The sequence below is a fragment of the Hyperolius riggenbachi genome, chromosome 6, assembly GCF_040937935.1.
Source record: "Hyperolius riggenbachi isolate aHypRig1 chromosome 6, aHypRig1.pri, whole genome shotgun sequence".
Classification (NCBI taxonomy): Eukaryota; Metazoa; Chordata; class Amphibia; order Anura; family Hyperoliidae; genus Hyperolius; species Hyperolius riggenbachi.
This window is the reverse complement of record NC_090651.1, coordinates 142,237,472-142,254,189: the sequence shown is the minus strand read 5'-3', so window position 1 is coordinate 142,254,189 and position 16,718 is coordinate 142,237,472. Positions and strand designations below refer to the sequence as shown.

At 44.2% G+C, this 16,718-nt stretch overlaps 1 protein-coding gene and 1 long non-coding RNA gene across 7 annotated transcripts in view; one reads left to right on the top strand and one right to left on the bottom strand.

Moving 5' to 3' along the window:
* Positions 1 to 16,718, top strand: part of COL11A1 (collagen type XI alpha 1 chain) — a 782,075-nt gene that overhangs the window by 14,759 nt on the left and 750,598 nt on the right. The gene's annotated exons all lie outside the window — the stretch shown is intronic.
* Positions 4,479 to 16,718, bottom strand: part of LOC137522567 (uncharacterized) — a 57,869-nt gene continuing 45,629 nt past the window's right edge. The window contains exon 4 of the long non-coding RNA XR_011022336.1: positions 4,479 to 4,684. This is a non-coding gene — a long non-coding RNA (uncharacterized lncRNA). The remainder of the gene's footprint in view (positions 4,685 to 16,718) is intronic.

Genomic DNA, 16,718 nt, shown 5'->3' with positions numbered 1-16,718 from the left:
AAGAACCTTCTATAAAGTACTTACCATTTGCTTTTGGTTCATGCTACCATGATCTGTTCAGCTTGGTATTATTTTCTGACTTGTTCTTCTGTATTAACAGTTTACATGTTTTCTATTCTTGTTATTGCTTAAATAAAAATGTAATTATGAAAAAAAAAAATCACCCACCCAAATTGACGCACACCAGGAAACCTCAGGATGAGACATAGACCCTCCTTCAACGTCTTGGAGTCATATGGGGAAGAAATATAAAATGCAAGGATTCCTGCAATCTCACAGTGAACAAATATGTATCTGCCCATTACTGTACATCAGTTACTGCATGGAGTGCATTGAATTTGACTGATTTAATAATGAAGAGAGACACCCCATGGGAGTACTGTGAGTAGGAGGAATGAAAGGACCATCCTATCCAGTTTCTACGCAATGACAGTATCTTGCTGCACGTTAGGTTTGTCTCCATCAAAGCAGTTATATCGGGCTTGTGACCTTTTAAAGACGAACTGTAACCAATGATTGAACTTCATCCCAATCAGTAGCCAATATAGTGTTCTCCCCAGAAATTTTTTTCCAGCTGGGTGGCATGAAAAATTAGCCAGTTGGGGCACAATAGGGCAACTCTACTTACAGCATAGGAGGAGACTGAAGAGGCGAGCTGATGACAGCTGAGTGCTCACCAAAATTAACCGGGTAGAGCACGATGAGGAATACAGGGCTAGCGAATCTCTGCTTACAGCATAGGAAGAGGATGAGGAGGCGAACCAATGAGAGCCGGGTACTCACCAAAATTAGTACCCGGCTAAAAGAGCCTGGGGATAACACTGCAAAATCCCCTTTCCCATGACAAATCTTTACCTTTTCTCAAACAGATCAGGGGGCTCTGTGTGGCTGATATTGTGGTGACACCCCTCCCACAGTGGGATGTCAGGACCTAGGTCCTGACATCACACTGTGAGAGCCTTGTTGCATTGTGGGAAATGACAGCTGTTTCCAACTGCCAAAAAAATCAGCATCTCCAGCAGTAAGGGCTCGTTTCCACCATAGCGAATCCGCATGCGGCGCCGACATGCGGATTCGCTTGGTGCATTGAAGTGGCCGGGGCTGTTTCCATATGTGCGGCGTGCGGGAGCGATTTGGCGGCGGGCCAAATCTGCACGACGGGACCCACAGAATTCGCCTGCGTCGGGAATCCATGCGAATCGCCGCTAATGTATTTAATAGGAAAAACGCATGCGTTTTTTACATGCGTTTTTACCCGCGATTCGCGTGCGATTTCGCACCTTTTTCAATGTTATTTTGCCCTGGCAGAGTCATGGTTAATTTCGCATGGCACCCTGCCATGCGAAATCGCACGCGAAATCGTGGGTAAAAACGCATAAGGAAACGCATCCGCATGCGTTTTTACAAGCGTCGGGATGCCGGCGAAATCGCGTCGCAACAGTGGAAACGGGCCCTATAGATGTCACCATGTGATAAATTTTTAGATCAAGGAGAGGAAAGATATTTCAATAGGCAAACACTGACTTAATCGTTTATAAATAATTATTGTAAAAATTAAGCACTTTTTTTCTTTGTTATTGTCACTTCAGTTCCTCTTTTTTAAGTATTGTACAGCGCTTCACTCTATCGTTCAACCCCCTGACATTCCAGCTATTTATCTTGAGGGACTTGGTCATCTTGCAGTGCACAATTGTACACAATGAAAACAATGCTTGAGAGTTAAAGGGGAACTGAAGAGAGAGGTATATGGAGGCTGTCATGTTTATTTCCTTTTAGACAATACCAGTTGCCTGGCAGCCCTGCTGATCCTCTGCCTCTAATACTATTAGCCATAGCCCCTGAACAAGCATGCAGCAGATCAGGTGTTTCAGTGGTTCAGACTTATAAGTCTGATCTGACAAGACTAGCTGCATGCTTGTTTCTGGTTTTAATCAGATACTACTGCAGAGAAATAGACCAGCGGGGCTGCCGGGCAACTGGTATTAAAAGGAATAGGGATTAAAAGGAAATAAACATGACAGCCTCCATATACCTCTCTCTTCAGTTCCCCTTTAAGGTGGCCATACACTTATAGATTTGCAGCAGATTCGACAATCAGCTAGATTTCTGTCAGATGCCTATCAGGTCGAATCTGGCAGGAATGTATCTGATGTGTGCCACACAGTAGGAATAAAATTTAATAGATTTCAGAATGAAATCGATTGAAATTTGATCGAAATGCAGTGTTGCACCATTCGATCCAGTGCAACCCTATGGGCCATCGAAAGGCTGCCAGCAGTCGATCGACCCAGATTTTCCGTCCAGACCGAAATCGCGGAAATCAATCGATCTGCTGATCGATCATGCTTTCTGCTGCAACGATTTCTAGCCGATTCAATCAAAACGGTTGAATCAGCTGTCGATCGATGACTAAAATCGACCAGTGTATGGTGTGCTTTAAATACAATAGTATAGCACAGCCCATTGCCTTCAAGAGAACCAATCCACATACAGAGGCTGGGTCTGCCTATACTGCCCAGCCTCTGTTGTTATTTCAATCTTCCCTAAGCCCCCCCCCCCCTGTGCTCTGCTATCCCCCATAAATCACAGCCGCGCTGTTGACACACTGTGTTTACTGTTCTCTGTACTGTCAGTCTGCCGCTCCCCCCGCTTCCTGCATAGCTCCGGTCCCCGCCCGCGTCCCTTCCCTCCCCACTGATTGGAGGGAAGGGACGCGGGCGGGACTGGATCTATGCAGGAGGCAGGGGGAGCATGCAGAGTGACAGTACAGATGTAAACACAGCCCGCACAGCACGGCTGTAATTTATGGGGGATTGCAGAGCGCATCGGGAACTTGGGGATTGAAATAGCAACAGAGGCTGGGCAGTATAAGCAGACCCAGCCTCTACGTCATACATGTCAAACTCCGGGCCGTGGGCCAAATCTGGCCCTCAGAGCCATCAAATTTGGCCCTGAAGGGGTTTCCCTACTTTGCATTATGTTTAGCCCACTCTAGACCACCAGGGAAGCTATATTGGAGGTGAAGCCCTAGATCACCAGGGAAGCAATATGGGGGAGGTAGGGGGAAAGCAATAAACACTAGGGAACTGTATGGGGGGGGGGGGTGCTCTAGATACCAGGGAACTGTAGGGGAGGGTGGAGGACCACTAGACACCAGGGAACTGTATAAGAGCTGGAGGGCGGGCAAGTAGACACCAGGGAACTTTATAAGCAAGTAGACATTGAGGTTGGCCCCCGACTTGGTCCCAGCGTTCAGTTTTGGCCCTTTTTGTATTTGAGTTTGACACCCCTGCTCTACGTGGATTGCATTGTAAGAACTCCGCCTCGGGTTCTCTTTCAGTCCCCTATCTTTCACAGTGAACATTAGTAATCTGCATCGGACATTTTGGTGCCGTCTTGGCTGCTCATACAAACTTCTACAATTTGGCCACAGCCTCAGAGTTTCTCCATGCCATCCTCAGCCAGTCACCAGCCGGGGTTAGTGAGAGGAATATCTGTTACTCAAAGGTGTGTAGGAAAGCAAGATAGATAGACTTTAAAGGACAACTGAAGTGAGAAGAATATGGAGGCTGCCATATTTATTTCCTTTTAAACAATACTTGTTGCTTGGCAACCCTGCTGATCTATTTAGCTGTAACAGTGTCTGAATTACACCAGAAGCAAGCATGCTCTGCTGCATTCTTGTTCAGGGTCTATGGCTAAATGCATTAGAGGCAGAGAATCATCAGGATAGCGAGGCAACTGCCATTGCTTAAAAGGAAATACATTTGACAGCCTTCATGTCTCTTTCGCTTCAGTTGTCCTTTAAACTTTTTAATGCTGGATCTCGGAGCGGGAGCTCATAGGATACCCAAATTCACTGTATAAGCTTCTGGCAACACCTTGTTTTGGCCACCTCCTTGTTTTGTCTTTCACCCTTTATTTTTCACTGTCTTTTTCCTTCCTTTCTTTTCCTCTTTCTCTCTCTTCTGTTATTATTTCTCTATTTCTCTAATTCTTTTACACCTTTCTTTCTTTCTTTCTTTCTTTCTTTCTTTCTTTCTTCCTGTTTCCATTACACGCGGATTCTGGATGCAGACAAACTGACTCAAATAGTTTGTTTTTTAGAGCAGAGGGAAAATTTTACAATAGCCCCACTTTAAAAGCATCCTTTTTGTTCTCCTGGAGCCTCTTTCCTTTATTTCCAGCATTCTATACATGAGCATTTGGAATTTAGGTAATAGTGCACTTTAACTGCCTGCAATGTCTATATCTCCTGCTAATAATATTTCTTTTGCCGACATCTGCTCTGAGCCTAATTTGCTGCCTGGGCTCAGTGCTGCTAATAAATGATCTACTCATCTGTCCATTCTACTCATATTGTCAAATTTAAACATCTACATTTTACTTTCGTGAATTCCTTATAGCACATTTAAATTAATTATTTGACAGTTTTATGATCAAATGAAAGGCTGAGTACTCTCTGCGATAATCCTTTTATTTGCACTAACAGTAGTTACTAGAATGGTTACCACCCCCACTTACGCATCTTCTATTCAGCATCACTGTGGGAATGGAGCAATTGCTGTAGATGTTTATGTATGATGAGCAGCAGGAGACAGTGGCAGGCTTCAGCTTGGATTCCTACCAAGTTGTGCTTCCCAGGCAAATAGTTCCATTAACATCTCTGCAGCACTCTGGAGGCCTGTTGATATGGACACTTTGTTTTAAAAGTGGGCTTATCCATTCATTTATCACATTTTCTAAAGTGGTCCTAGAAAGAACTGTTTTTTTGTCCACAAATTATAAATGTTCACTAACTATCCATTTGTGACATATGTATTTCAGCAGAGGATTGCTGCACAGGCTATTCTTTCTTTTACCAGGTTTTTTTTATTGAAGAGTACCTAAAGTGAAAATAAGACAGACCCTGGAATGCCAGGCTGTGTCTGCATGATAGATTGGAGACAGAGATGGCAAAATACTCAACCGTCCTGATGCCATCCATCCAGGCAGGTGTTTGCTCTGCTTCCCTATCAGAATGAGCCAGAGCAATTTTTTTTCCAAAATGCCGCCAGGGCTCTGTGCATGCTCACCTGCGTGGCCGAGCACACCCCCAGCTCGGCAGCCACCAATTAGGACGCAGCTGCCACGTCCTGATTAATGGCTGCTGAGCTGGTGGCAGGCCACGGGCACACAGGCGTGGATTTCAAAAAGGGCAATCTTTGGAAACATGGCTGTCGCCGCTCTGCCAAGGAGGGGGGCGGAGCGTCTTTCTCTCTCTCTGCCCGAAGGCTTTAGGACAGGAAATGTATATGAAACCCCCCTCCCCTCCCCCCCCCCTTCCTAGTCATCATGCAGACAGAGTCTGTCATTACAGGCTCTGTCTATTTCACTGGAAGTACTTTTTTTTTTTTTTTTTAGAGACAATTTGCATTAGGAGTAAATCAAGCAGGAATGCACACCGGGAAAGATTTAAATACGACAACAACAAAAAAATGTATCAAGAGGAATACTAGACAATCACACTATGCCAAGGACAAGCCCTATAGATACAAAAATTTTACTTTTAATAGATTATCAATTAAAAATGATCAGTCCAGAGGTGCCAGCGCTCATACTGTGTCCCTGGGTCTCGTGTCACACGCTTTATATCTTAAAGTCTCTCCACACGACTTCAGTACTCCTCTGTGCGACCACCCCTCGGGATGATTTGTGCATAAAGAAAAACAGAAAAAAACACATATAGTGTAACACCATCAAGTTAAGTAAAGCCTTTCACTCCCACTTCCCCTTTAAGATGGTATAACCCACTCCAAGGCGAAATGAAATGCGCTCACCAGATGGTATTGTTGCTCAATCACAAACAGCAATACGGGCCTGTTTTAATATATCCAATCAGTCAAGTATATTCCCTCGGCTGCAGTAACCCCTTTCATTTCGCCTTGGAGTGGGTTATACCATCTTAAAGGGGAAGTGGGAGTGAAAGGCTTTACTTAACTTGATGGTGTTACACTATGTGTTTTTTCTGTTTTTCTTTATGCACAAATCATCCCGAGGGGTGGTCGCACAGAGGAATACTAAAGTCGTGTGGAGAGACTTTAACCACTTGCCGACCGCCCACAGCCGATGGGCGGCAGCAAGTACTGGGCCTAAACGACCGCAATACGCCCATCGGCGGTGGCGGCGGCAGGCGTGGTTATGCGCCGATCACGTGACGCGATCAGGCGCCGGCGACAGGCTCCGCCTCCCTTGTGCAGTAACACGCCGGCCGTTCGGAAGCGCCGGCGGGTTACTAGCATCCAGATCGCCGCATACAAAGTGTATAATATGCTTTGTATTGTATACAAAGCATATTATACAGGGTGCCTCCTGCCCTGGTGGTCCCAGTGTCCGAGGGACCACCAGGGCAGGCTGCAGCCACCCTAGTCTGCACCCAAACACACTGATCTGCCCCCTGATCGCCCACAGCACCCCTCAGACCCCCCCCCCCCCCCCTGCTCACCCCCCAGACCACTGTTTGCACCCAATCACCCATCAATCACTCCCTGTCACTATCTGTCAACGCTATTTTTTTTATGCCCTAAACTGCCCCCTGGGGGCTCCTGATCACCCCCCCCCACCCCTCAGATTCTCCACAGACCCCCCCTCTGTGTACTGTATGCATCTATCCCCCCTATAATAACCCACTGATCACTTGTCAATTACCCATCAATCACCCCCTGTCGATGCCACCCATCAATCAGCCCCTAACCTGCCCCTTGCGGGCAATCTGATCACTCACCCACACCATCTGATCCCGTGCAGACCCGCCGTCAGATCACCTCCCAAGTGCATTGTTTACATCTGTTCTCTCCTCTAAACACCCACTAATTACCCATCAATCCCCTCCTGTCACCACCTGTCACTGCTACCCATCATATCAGACCCCTATCTGCCCCTAGGGCACCTAATCACCTGCCCACACCCTAAGAACGACCTTAGACCCCCCCCCCCCCCCCCCGACCTACCCCCCCTGTGTACTGTATACATCTATTCTCCCCTGTAATCACCTGTCAATCACCTGTCATTCACCCATCATTCACCACCTGTCACTGCCACTTATCAGATCAGACCCTAACCTGCCTCTTACGGGCATCTGATCACCCTCCCACACCATCAGATTGTCAGATTGCCCGCAGACCTGCCCTCAGATCACCTCCCAAGTGCATTGTTTACATCTGTTCTCTCCTCTAAACACCCACTAATTACCCATCAATCACCCCCTGTCACCACCTGTCACTGCTACCTATCAGATTAGACCCCTATCTGCCCCTAGGGCATACAATCACCCGCCCACACCCTCAGAATGCCCTCAGACCCCAGCCCTGATCACCTCGCCAGTGCATTGCTTGCATCTATTCCCCCCTCTAATCACACCTTGAGACACCCAACAATCACCTCCTGTCACCACCTGTCACCCAGTAGCACACCTACCCATCAGACCAGGCCCTAATTTTCCCCGTGTGGGCTCCTGATCACTCGGCCAAACCCTCAGATCCCCCTCAGACCACCCCCTGAGACACCAATCAATCACCTCCTGTCACCCCCCTAGCACTCCTATCCATCAGATCAGGCCCAATACAACCTGTCATCTAAGAAGCCACCCTGCTTATGACCGGTTCCACAAAATTCGCCCCCTCATAGACCACCTGTCATCAAAATTTGCAGATGCTTATACCCCTGAACAGTCATTTTGAGACATTTGGTTTCCAGACTACTCACGGTTTTGGGCCCGTAAAATGCCAGGGCAGTATAGGAATCTCACAAGTGACTCCATTTTAGAAAAAAAGACACCTCAAGGTATTCTGTTAGGTGTATGACGAGTTCATAAAAGATTTTATTTTTTGTCAAAAGTTAGCGGAAATTGATTTCTATTGTTTTTTTCACAAAGTGTAATTTTTCACTAACTTGTGACAAAAAATAAAATCTTCTATGAACTTACCATACACCTAACAGAATACCTTGAGGTGTCTTCTTTCTAAATTGGGGTCACTTGTGGGGTTCCTATACTGCCCTGGCATTTTAGGGGCCCTAAACCGTGAGGAGTAGTCTAGAAAACAAATGCCTCAAAATGACCTGTGAATGGGGGGGCGTGTCCGCCGCGCGATCAAGCTGGACGCCTAAGCTCGGAGCTCCGAGCTTCCCTCATTAACAGCGACAGCCAAAGCATACCAATCTGAGGTAATCTTACCTAAATGATGGAGGAACAGATGGAGATGGAGGCCACTAACAAAAGAAAGAAAAACAGCACAAAACTGCAAAGAATTCCGGAGATGTTTGCCGGAGCACAGGCCAGATCAGTCAGCAAAGATGGCGCCGGCTCCACTGCAAAGTCGCACACAGCCCAGCAGGGACTACACCCGAGAGGACCACCCGCCTCCCAGTCGGATCCGAACACGTCCAGCTCTGCCACCGCAGGAGACTCCTCTCCCGAATCAGTCTCACCCGAGTCCCTCAGCCCGGTCAAGTCGAGGCAGAAGCTCTCACCACAGGAAGAGCAGGTAGGCCTAGAAGTCAGCAACACCCTACCACCGCCCGCAGCCATCTCTACCCACACAACTCCCCCACAAGAAAGTACGCTGGAAGCCTTCCCAGCTACTGACCAAGGGCCGACTCAAGCTTATATGAAAGACCTAATAATGACACTCAAGCTGTCACTTTCTGCTGATTTTGCAGCGATCACAGGCCACCTGCAGCAGTCTATTAATATCCTAGGAGACAGAGTGTCTACTACGGAAAACAGCGTAGCCTTACTCATAGCTGAACATAACAAGACAGTAGACTGTATTGATGAGACACAGAATGACATCAGCTGGTTAAAAATGAAGGCAGCAGATCTAGAGGACAGAAACCGCAGGTCAAACCTTAAATTCAGAGGAATCGAGGAATCTGTACAGCAGCCCCAACTAAAGCAGTATGTGCAAAAGCTCATACACACTGCGCTGCCACAGTTAACAGAATTAGACCTAGCGATAGAGCGAATTCACAGACTACCCAAGCCCTCCTTCCTCCCAGACAACATCCCTAGAGATGTAATCTGTAAATTTCTCTTTTATCCTACCAAGGAGTCCATCCTCCATTATACCAGACAACAAGGGTCCCTTCCAGAACCGTTTAAAAACATAACCCTATACTCAGACCTCTCTCAGGCGACACTGAACAAGAGAAAATCACTGATACCAATCACCAAGGCGCTGAGGGATAATAACATACCCTACCGTTGGGGTTTCCCCACCAAGATCCTGATTCAAAAAGCTGGCACTCTATTCACCATATCAAATGTTTCAGAAGGCTCTAAACTGCTGTCCTCATGGAAAATGAAAATAGCGGATATTGCACCTAATCCAAAAAAACCCTCTTCAACGGCTAAAATCAGACAAGATTGGCAATCTGTACCTTGAAGGGAAACCCGGATACTTCTCTAGATTATCCGTACCTGAAAATGAGAAATTCCCTCCTGAAAGGAGAGGAAGCTCAATTCTTCCCCCCCAATGGGAGTATTTCAAAGTAGCCCTGAGCTACCCAAGAAAATGTACATAACTTTGTTTTATGTTAGTCTGTTGTTCACTACTGTTATGGCTTCATTTTGGAAAGTTTCTGATCTGTTCCCTCCCCCCCCCCCCGTGTCCCTTCCCACATTGCACCAAAGAAACAACTCAGCATGTAACCTGGGCCCGGGTATTAATGGTAAGATCCTTCAAACTCTATCATCCACCCTGATTAAATGCTAATATGCACTACCTTTAACACAAAAGGACTTAACATTCCAGTCAAAAGATATTCCCTATGGAGAGAAGCTCTCCGACTGCGCTCGGATATAATATTCATCCAGGAGACTCATTTCCAAGAAGGCAAGGCTCCAACCTGTAAGAATCCTAACTACCCACTAATAGTGTGCAGCAATAACGAGAAAAAAAAGTGTGGAGTAATGACTGCCTTTCACAAAGATCTAGATGTCCAAATATCCCACACGGAAAAAGATCAACACGGCAGATTCATCCTAATTCAATGCACAATCAACAACATCCCCTACACTCTGTTGAACCTATACGCTCCAAATCAAGGACAGATCAAATTTCTCAGGAAAATATTAACGAAAGTGACAAGCACTAATCCCCCAGGTCTAATAATAGGAGGAGACTTCAATTCCATCTATGACCAGAAGATAGACTCTTCCAACCCTAAAAGTAAACATTCATCTACACTCGCTTCCCTGTTTGCAAAGCTAGATCTGTACGACCCCTGGAGAGCCTTACATGGAAATGAAAAGGACTTTACACACTTCTCTCATGTACATCATTCCTACTCCAGGATAGACTTTTTTCTAACTGATAGACACATGCTACAAAAAATATCTGAAGCCAAAATACACAATATTACTTGGTCAGATCATGCCCCAGTCTGTATTACCATGGACCTCTCTATCACCAGAAACTCAAGACCCCCATGGAGATTAAACACGTCGCTCCTACTTTCCGAGGAAAACAAGGAATATATTGCTAAACAGATAACAGAGTATTTCTCCCTAAATGCAGGGGGGGGAGTTGGAGAGGCTATCACCTGGTTAGCTCATAAAGCAGTCATAAGGGGCATCTTAATTAAATTGGCCGCTCAAACAAACAAAGCCAAACAGAATGAAATAAATAATCTATTATCTTCCATCCAAAAACTAGAACAAATCCACCAAAGAGGTCCTAGACACTCTGACACACAAGCTTTATTTACACTTAGACAGAAACTAAAAGAAGCATTGACGGTGGAATATGACTTCCGATTGGCCAAACTTAAATTAAAACATTACCATCAAAGCAACAAGGCAAGCCCTCTCTTGGCTAAAATAATCCAGAATAGACAGGCGAAAACAAAAATACTCAAGCTAGTGCATCCATTCTCAAAAGCTACATTATCAAACCCCCAACACATAGCAGATGCATTCAGTGACTACTACTCAGCACTATACAATTTAAATGATGAAAAATCAACTCACCAACCCACAGGACCCCTTATTGATAGATTTCTATCCAAAATTAACCTACCCGCCATCTCGAAAGAACATAGAACCACCCTCAATGCAGAAATCTCAGTATCAGAGGTTCTGAACACAATCCTGAAATCCAAACCCAGCAAAGCTCCAGGACCTGATGGTCTATCAAATGAATATTACAAGACATTTGCACCAATATTAGCCCCTAGATTACACTCACTATTCAATCTCTTTATTAGGTCAGGCCAAATCCCCAAGGAATGCACGACTGCGATCATAACAGTAATTCCAAAACCAGGAAAGGACCAGACTAGCCCCTCCAGCTTCCGCCCCATTTCATTGCTGAACTGTGATCTTAAGCTGTACTCAAAAATTTTAGCCAATAGACTGTTTAACATCCTACCGAAAGTCATAGCACTAGACCAGGTGGGGTTCACCGGGGGCCGCCAAGCAGCAGATGGAACCAGAAGAATAATAAGCATACTTCACTCATTGGGCTCTACTGGAAGGCCTTCTCTGCTTCTGGCTTTAGATGCGGAGAAGGCCTTTGATAGAGTCCATTGGGGTTTCCTGAGTGAAGTACTAAAAAAATTTGGGATACAGGGACCCTTTCATCAAGCGGTTATGGCCCTCTATGCAACCCCATCAGCATCAGTAAATGTGTCAGGATTTCTTTCCAAAAAATTCTCCATAACAAATGGTACAAGACAGGGGTGCCCCCTATCCCCTTTAATATTTGTCCTAATTATGGAAACCTTTGCAGAAGCCATTCGATCAAACCCCAAAATTGAAGGAGTGCAAATAGGCCCAGTAGCTCCAAAAATTAGCCTTTTCGCTGATGATGTTTTAATATCAGTCAGCAACCCCCTCACCTCTTTACAACACATTACGGATACAATCTCAGAATTCTCAAAGGTCTCGTTATACAAAATAAATGATACTAAATCATCACTCCTGGGTATTAACGTATCTAAATCCCTGAAAAACAAAATCTCACAGAAATTTCCCTACCCATGGGCCAAAAGTACCATCCCATACCTAGGAATTCAAATACCAGCATCTCCTAAAGACCTATATGAAGTCAACTTCCCCAACCTCCTAAAGGAAATCAAAACAGAACTAAACCGCCTATCCCCATTAGACCTTTCTATATCAGGAAAAATTTCGGCATATAAAATGGCAGTCTTCCCAAAAATTCTATATTATTTTAGGACACTCCCTATTACCATTCCTCCCCACTTTTTCAAAAATCTAAACACATTAGTCAACCACTTCCTATGGAAAGGGAAAAAACATAGATTCTCCTTTCGCATCCTAACAGCTAACACCTCGGAAGGAGGATTTGGTCTCCCCAATCCATTGCATTACTACCATGCAGCAATACTAGAAATGTCACAATACTGGTGGCACAACACACCCGAGAAGTACTGGGTCAATCTAGAACAAACATTTAGTACATGCAAGATAGCAAATCTACTCCAGCTTCCATGGGCAGATTTACCCTTATGTATAAGCCCACACCCCACGATAAAACAAACATTATCCTCTTGGGAATTTGTTAAAAGAAATTCGCCCATAGGGCCCCAAAGTACCACTAAGACCAAACTACATATCACAGCACTCACAATGACCATAGCGAACCTAAACTTAAAGGCATGGATCAAATCCGGTATATCTCATTTAGAAGACATCACAGTAGGGAATCAAATACAATCATTTGATTTTCTAAAATGGAAGTATAAACTTACTGATGACGAGCTCTACACGTATCTCCAAATCGAACATCTATTGAAAACCCATAACCCGTCTACTTTAACTATTCCCCAAGAAATATGGAACTTCCTCTCCACAGCAAAACCTAATCCTAAAGGAGGAATCTCCTTCTGGTATAAATATATTAACACTAAGAACTCCTTTCCCTTCACAAATAGTATAAAAAGCTGGGAACAAGACTTACAAATAAAAATCCCCCCTGAAGATCTAATAAGAGCACTATACCAAATAAAAAAACTTTCCAAATGCACAAGCCATTTAGAGACTTATAAAAAAATCTTATACAGGTGGTACCTTACACCCCATATCATGGCGAAAATTTCCCCTCAGTCTTCCTCAAAATGCTGGAGAGGATGCCCTCAATCGGGTACACTTCTACACATCATATGGGATTGCCCCAAACTAACACCCTACTGGAAGCAGATCTTCCAAATTATATCAACAATAGCAAATAGACAAATCCCCCCAAATCCCTCTCTTGCCATCTTCCTTATAAATCTAGACCAGTTCAACCGAAATATAAGATTGGGTATTACGCATATCATATGTGCAGCTAAACACCTTTTAGTAACCAACTGGAAACAACCCCATATCCCCACCTGGCAGCAAGTGACCAATCTAGTAGACTATAATCTAAAGCTGGAACACCTAGGGAGAAAAAGGAATGACCAAAATGTCTGGCAATATGACTGGACCTTCGACTGGAAACAAATAATAGATTCACACACATAGTGGTTCTTACATACGATACCACAGGAAACCAGGATCCCGCCACGACCACATAAGCTCAGCTCTAGAGCAATGTAGGCCCTGTCAACCCCCCCCCTCCCAGGCGTACCCTCTTAGTCGCCCCTCCGCCAACTCCAGACTTGACTAACAGATCAGATGGGCACATCCAAGTCTACCTGATTAAATCAGGATAGTGATTTGGTTCCCTGCCCTGCCAATAAACTACTACCGCCACAGATCCATAACAGAGATAAGTTTGTTAATTTTGTACCTAGCCAGCAAGGGACTACCTTGCCTCTACCAAAGTTTAAGGAATTTTGCGTCAACAGTGACTACACTTTGTTTTTCTTCTTCTCTTTATAGGTTTACCGTTAGAACTTTTAATTAAATCAGACTAAGTCGGTATGGTTAAGCAATTGTTACTATATCAGATGTAATGCTGTGTATAAGTTGGATATTCAGTCCCGCCACTAGTAGCGGTTGATGTTTAAGACTCTCATGCCGTCTAAGATGTAAAAGGTTAAAATCTCAATAAAAACTATTGTCAAAAAAAAAAAATGACCTGTGAATAGGACGTTAGGCCCCTTAGCGCACCTAGGTTGCAAAAAAGTGTCACACGTGGTATCGCCGTACTCAGGAGAGGTAGTATAATGTGTTTTGGGGTGTATTTTTACACATACCCATGCTGGGTGGGAGAAATCTCTCTGTAAATGGACAATTGTGTGTAAAAAAACAAAAACAAAAAATTGTCATTTACAGAGAGATTTCTCCCACCCAGCATGGGTATATGTAAAAATACACCACAAAACACATTATACTACTTCTCCTGAGTACGGCGGTACCACATGTGTGGCACTTTTTGCGCTAAGGGGCCCAAAGTCCAAAGAGTACCTTTAGGATTTCACAGATCATTTTGCGACATTTGGTTTCAAGACTACTCCTCACGGTTTAGGGCCCCTAAAATGCCAGGGCAGTATAGGAACCCCACATATGACCCCATTTTAGAAAGAAGACACCCAAAGGTATTCCGTTAGGAGTATGGTGAGTTCATAGATTTTATTTTTTGTCACAAGTTAGCGGAAAATGACACTTTGTGAAAAAAAACAATTAAAATCAATTTCCGCTAACTTGTGACAAAAAATAAAATCTTCTATGAACTCACCATACTCCTAACGGAATACCTTGGTGTGTCTTCTTTCTAAAATGGGGTCATTTGTGGGGTTCCTATACTGCCCTGGCATTTTAGGGGCCCTAAACCATGAGGAGTAGACTTGAAACCAAATGTCGCAAAATGACCTGTGAAATCCTAAAGGTATTCATTGGACTTTGGGCCCCTTAGCGTAGTTAGGGTGCAAAAAAGTGCCACATGTGGTATCGCCGTACTCAGGAGTAGTAGTATAATGTGTTTTGGGGTGTATTTTTACACATACCCATGTTGAGTGGGAGAAATATCTCTGTAAATGGACAATTGTGTGTAAAAAAAAAAATTTAAAAAAAAATTGTCATTTACAGAGATATTTCTCCCATCCAGCATGGGTATGTGTAAAAAATACACCCCAAAACACATTATACTACTTCTCCTGAGTACGGCAATACCACGTGTGGCACTTTTTTGCAGCCTAACTGCTTTTTTGCAGCCTAACTGCGCCTTTAGGCTTTACAGGGGTGCTTACAATTAGGCACCCCCAAAATGCCAGGACAGTAAACACACCCCACAAATGACCCCATTTTGGAAAGTAGACACTTCGAGGTATTCAGAGAGGAGCATAGTGAGTCTGTGGCAGATTTCATTTTTTTTGTCGCAAGTTAGAAGAAATGGAAACTTTTTTTTTTTGTCACAAAGTGTCATTTTCCGCTAACTTGTGACAAAAAATAAAATCTTCTATGAACTCACCATGCCTCTCAGTGAATACTTTGGGATGTCTTCTTTCCAAAATGGGGTCATTTGGGGGGTATTTAGGGCTCGTTTCCACTATCGCGAATCCGCATGCGTCCAATGCATGCGGATTTGCACGTGGTATACCAGTGAATGGGCCTGTTTCCACTGTTGCGTTGGTGATGTGCGTTTTATTGAGCTGTGAAAAAACGCACAAAAGAGCCAACTAATTCGCCTCAGAGTGGAATGCATGCGAATCGCATGCAATGTATTTAATAGGGAAATTGCATGCGTTTTCCCCATGCGTTTTTTGCCGCGAATTCGCATAGGTACCGATGTAAATTCACACAGGCAGTGACATGGTTAAAATCGCATATACCCTCACCTATGCGAATTCGCATGCGAATTCGCGGCAAAAAACACATGGGGAATCGCATCCGCATGCGATTTCATCAACGGTGGAATCCAGGCGATTCCGCACCGCAATAGTGGAAACGAACCCTTATACTATTCTGGAATTTTAGCACCTCATGAAACATGACAGGTGGTCAGAAAAGTCAGAGATGCTTTAAAATGGGAAAATTCACTTTTGGCACCATAGTTTGTAAACGCTGTAACGTTTACCCAAACCAATAAATATACACTGAATGGATTTTTTTTTATCAAAGACACGTAGCACAATAAATTTGGACAAAAATGTATACAGAAATTTTACTTTATTTGAAAAATGTCAGTACAGAAAGTAGAAAAAAAAATCATTTTTTGACAAAATTCATGTGTTTTTTGATGAATATAATAAAAACTAAAACTCGCAACAGCAATCAAATAGCACCAAAAGAAAGCTGTATTAGTGACAAGAAAAGGAGGTAAAATTCATTTAGGTGATAGGTTGTATGACCGAGCAATAAACCGTGAAAGCTGCAGTGGTCTGAATGGAGAAAAAGGCTCTGGTCCTTAAGGGGCGAAAAGACTGTGGTCCTCAAGTGGTTAAGATATAAAGTGTGTGACACGAGACCCAGGGACACCGTATGAGCGCTGGCACCTCTGGACTGATTAATTTGACTTTATTGTGGTGTGGCGAACCGGTCAAATAGAGGTGCAGGAATATATTATATATTTTTTCTAAGGAGGAGCGCAACATCGGTGTGAACTTTTATATCAATTAAATATGAGTGACACAACACCTAGATATACTAGTATTCAGAGAAGAGGTAGGCTGGTCCTGATATTAAGCACCAGTCTGGTGTATTGACACAGCTAGCACCATACACTATACAGACAGTGAATTGGCAAAACTATGTCTGGAAATAAGCTCTCGCTGTTGCTGGTCACTGC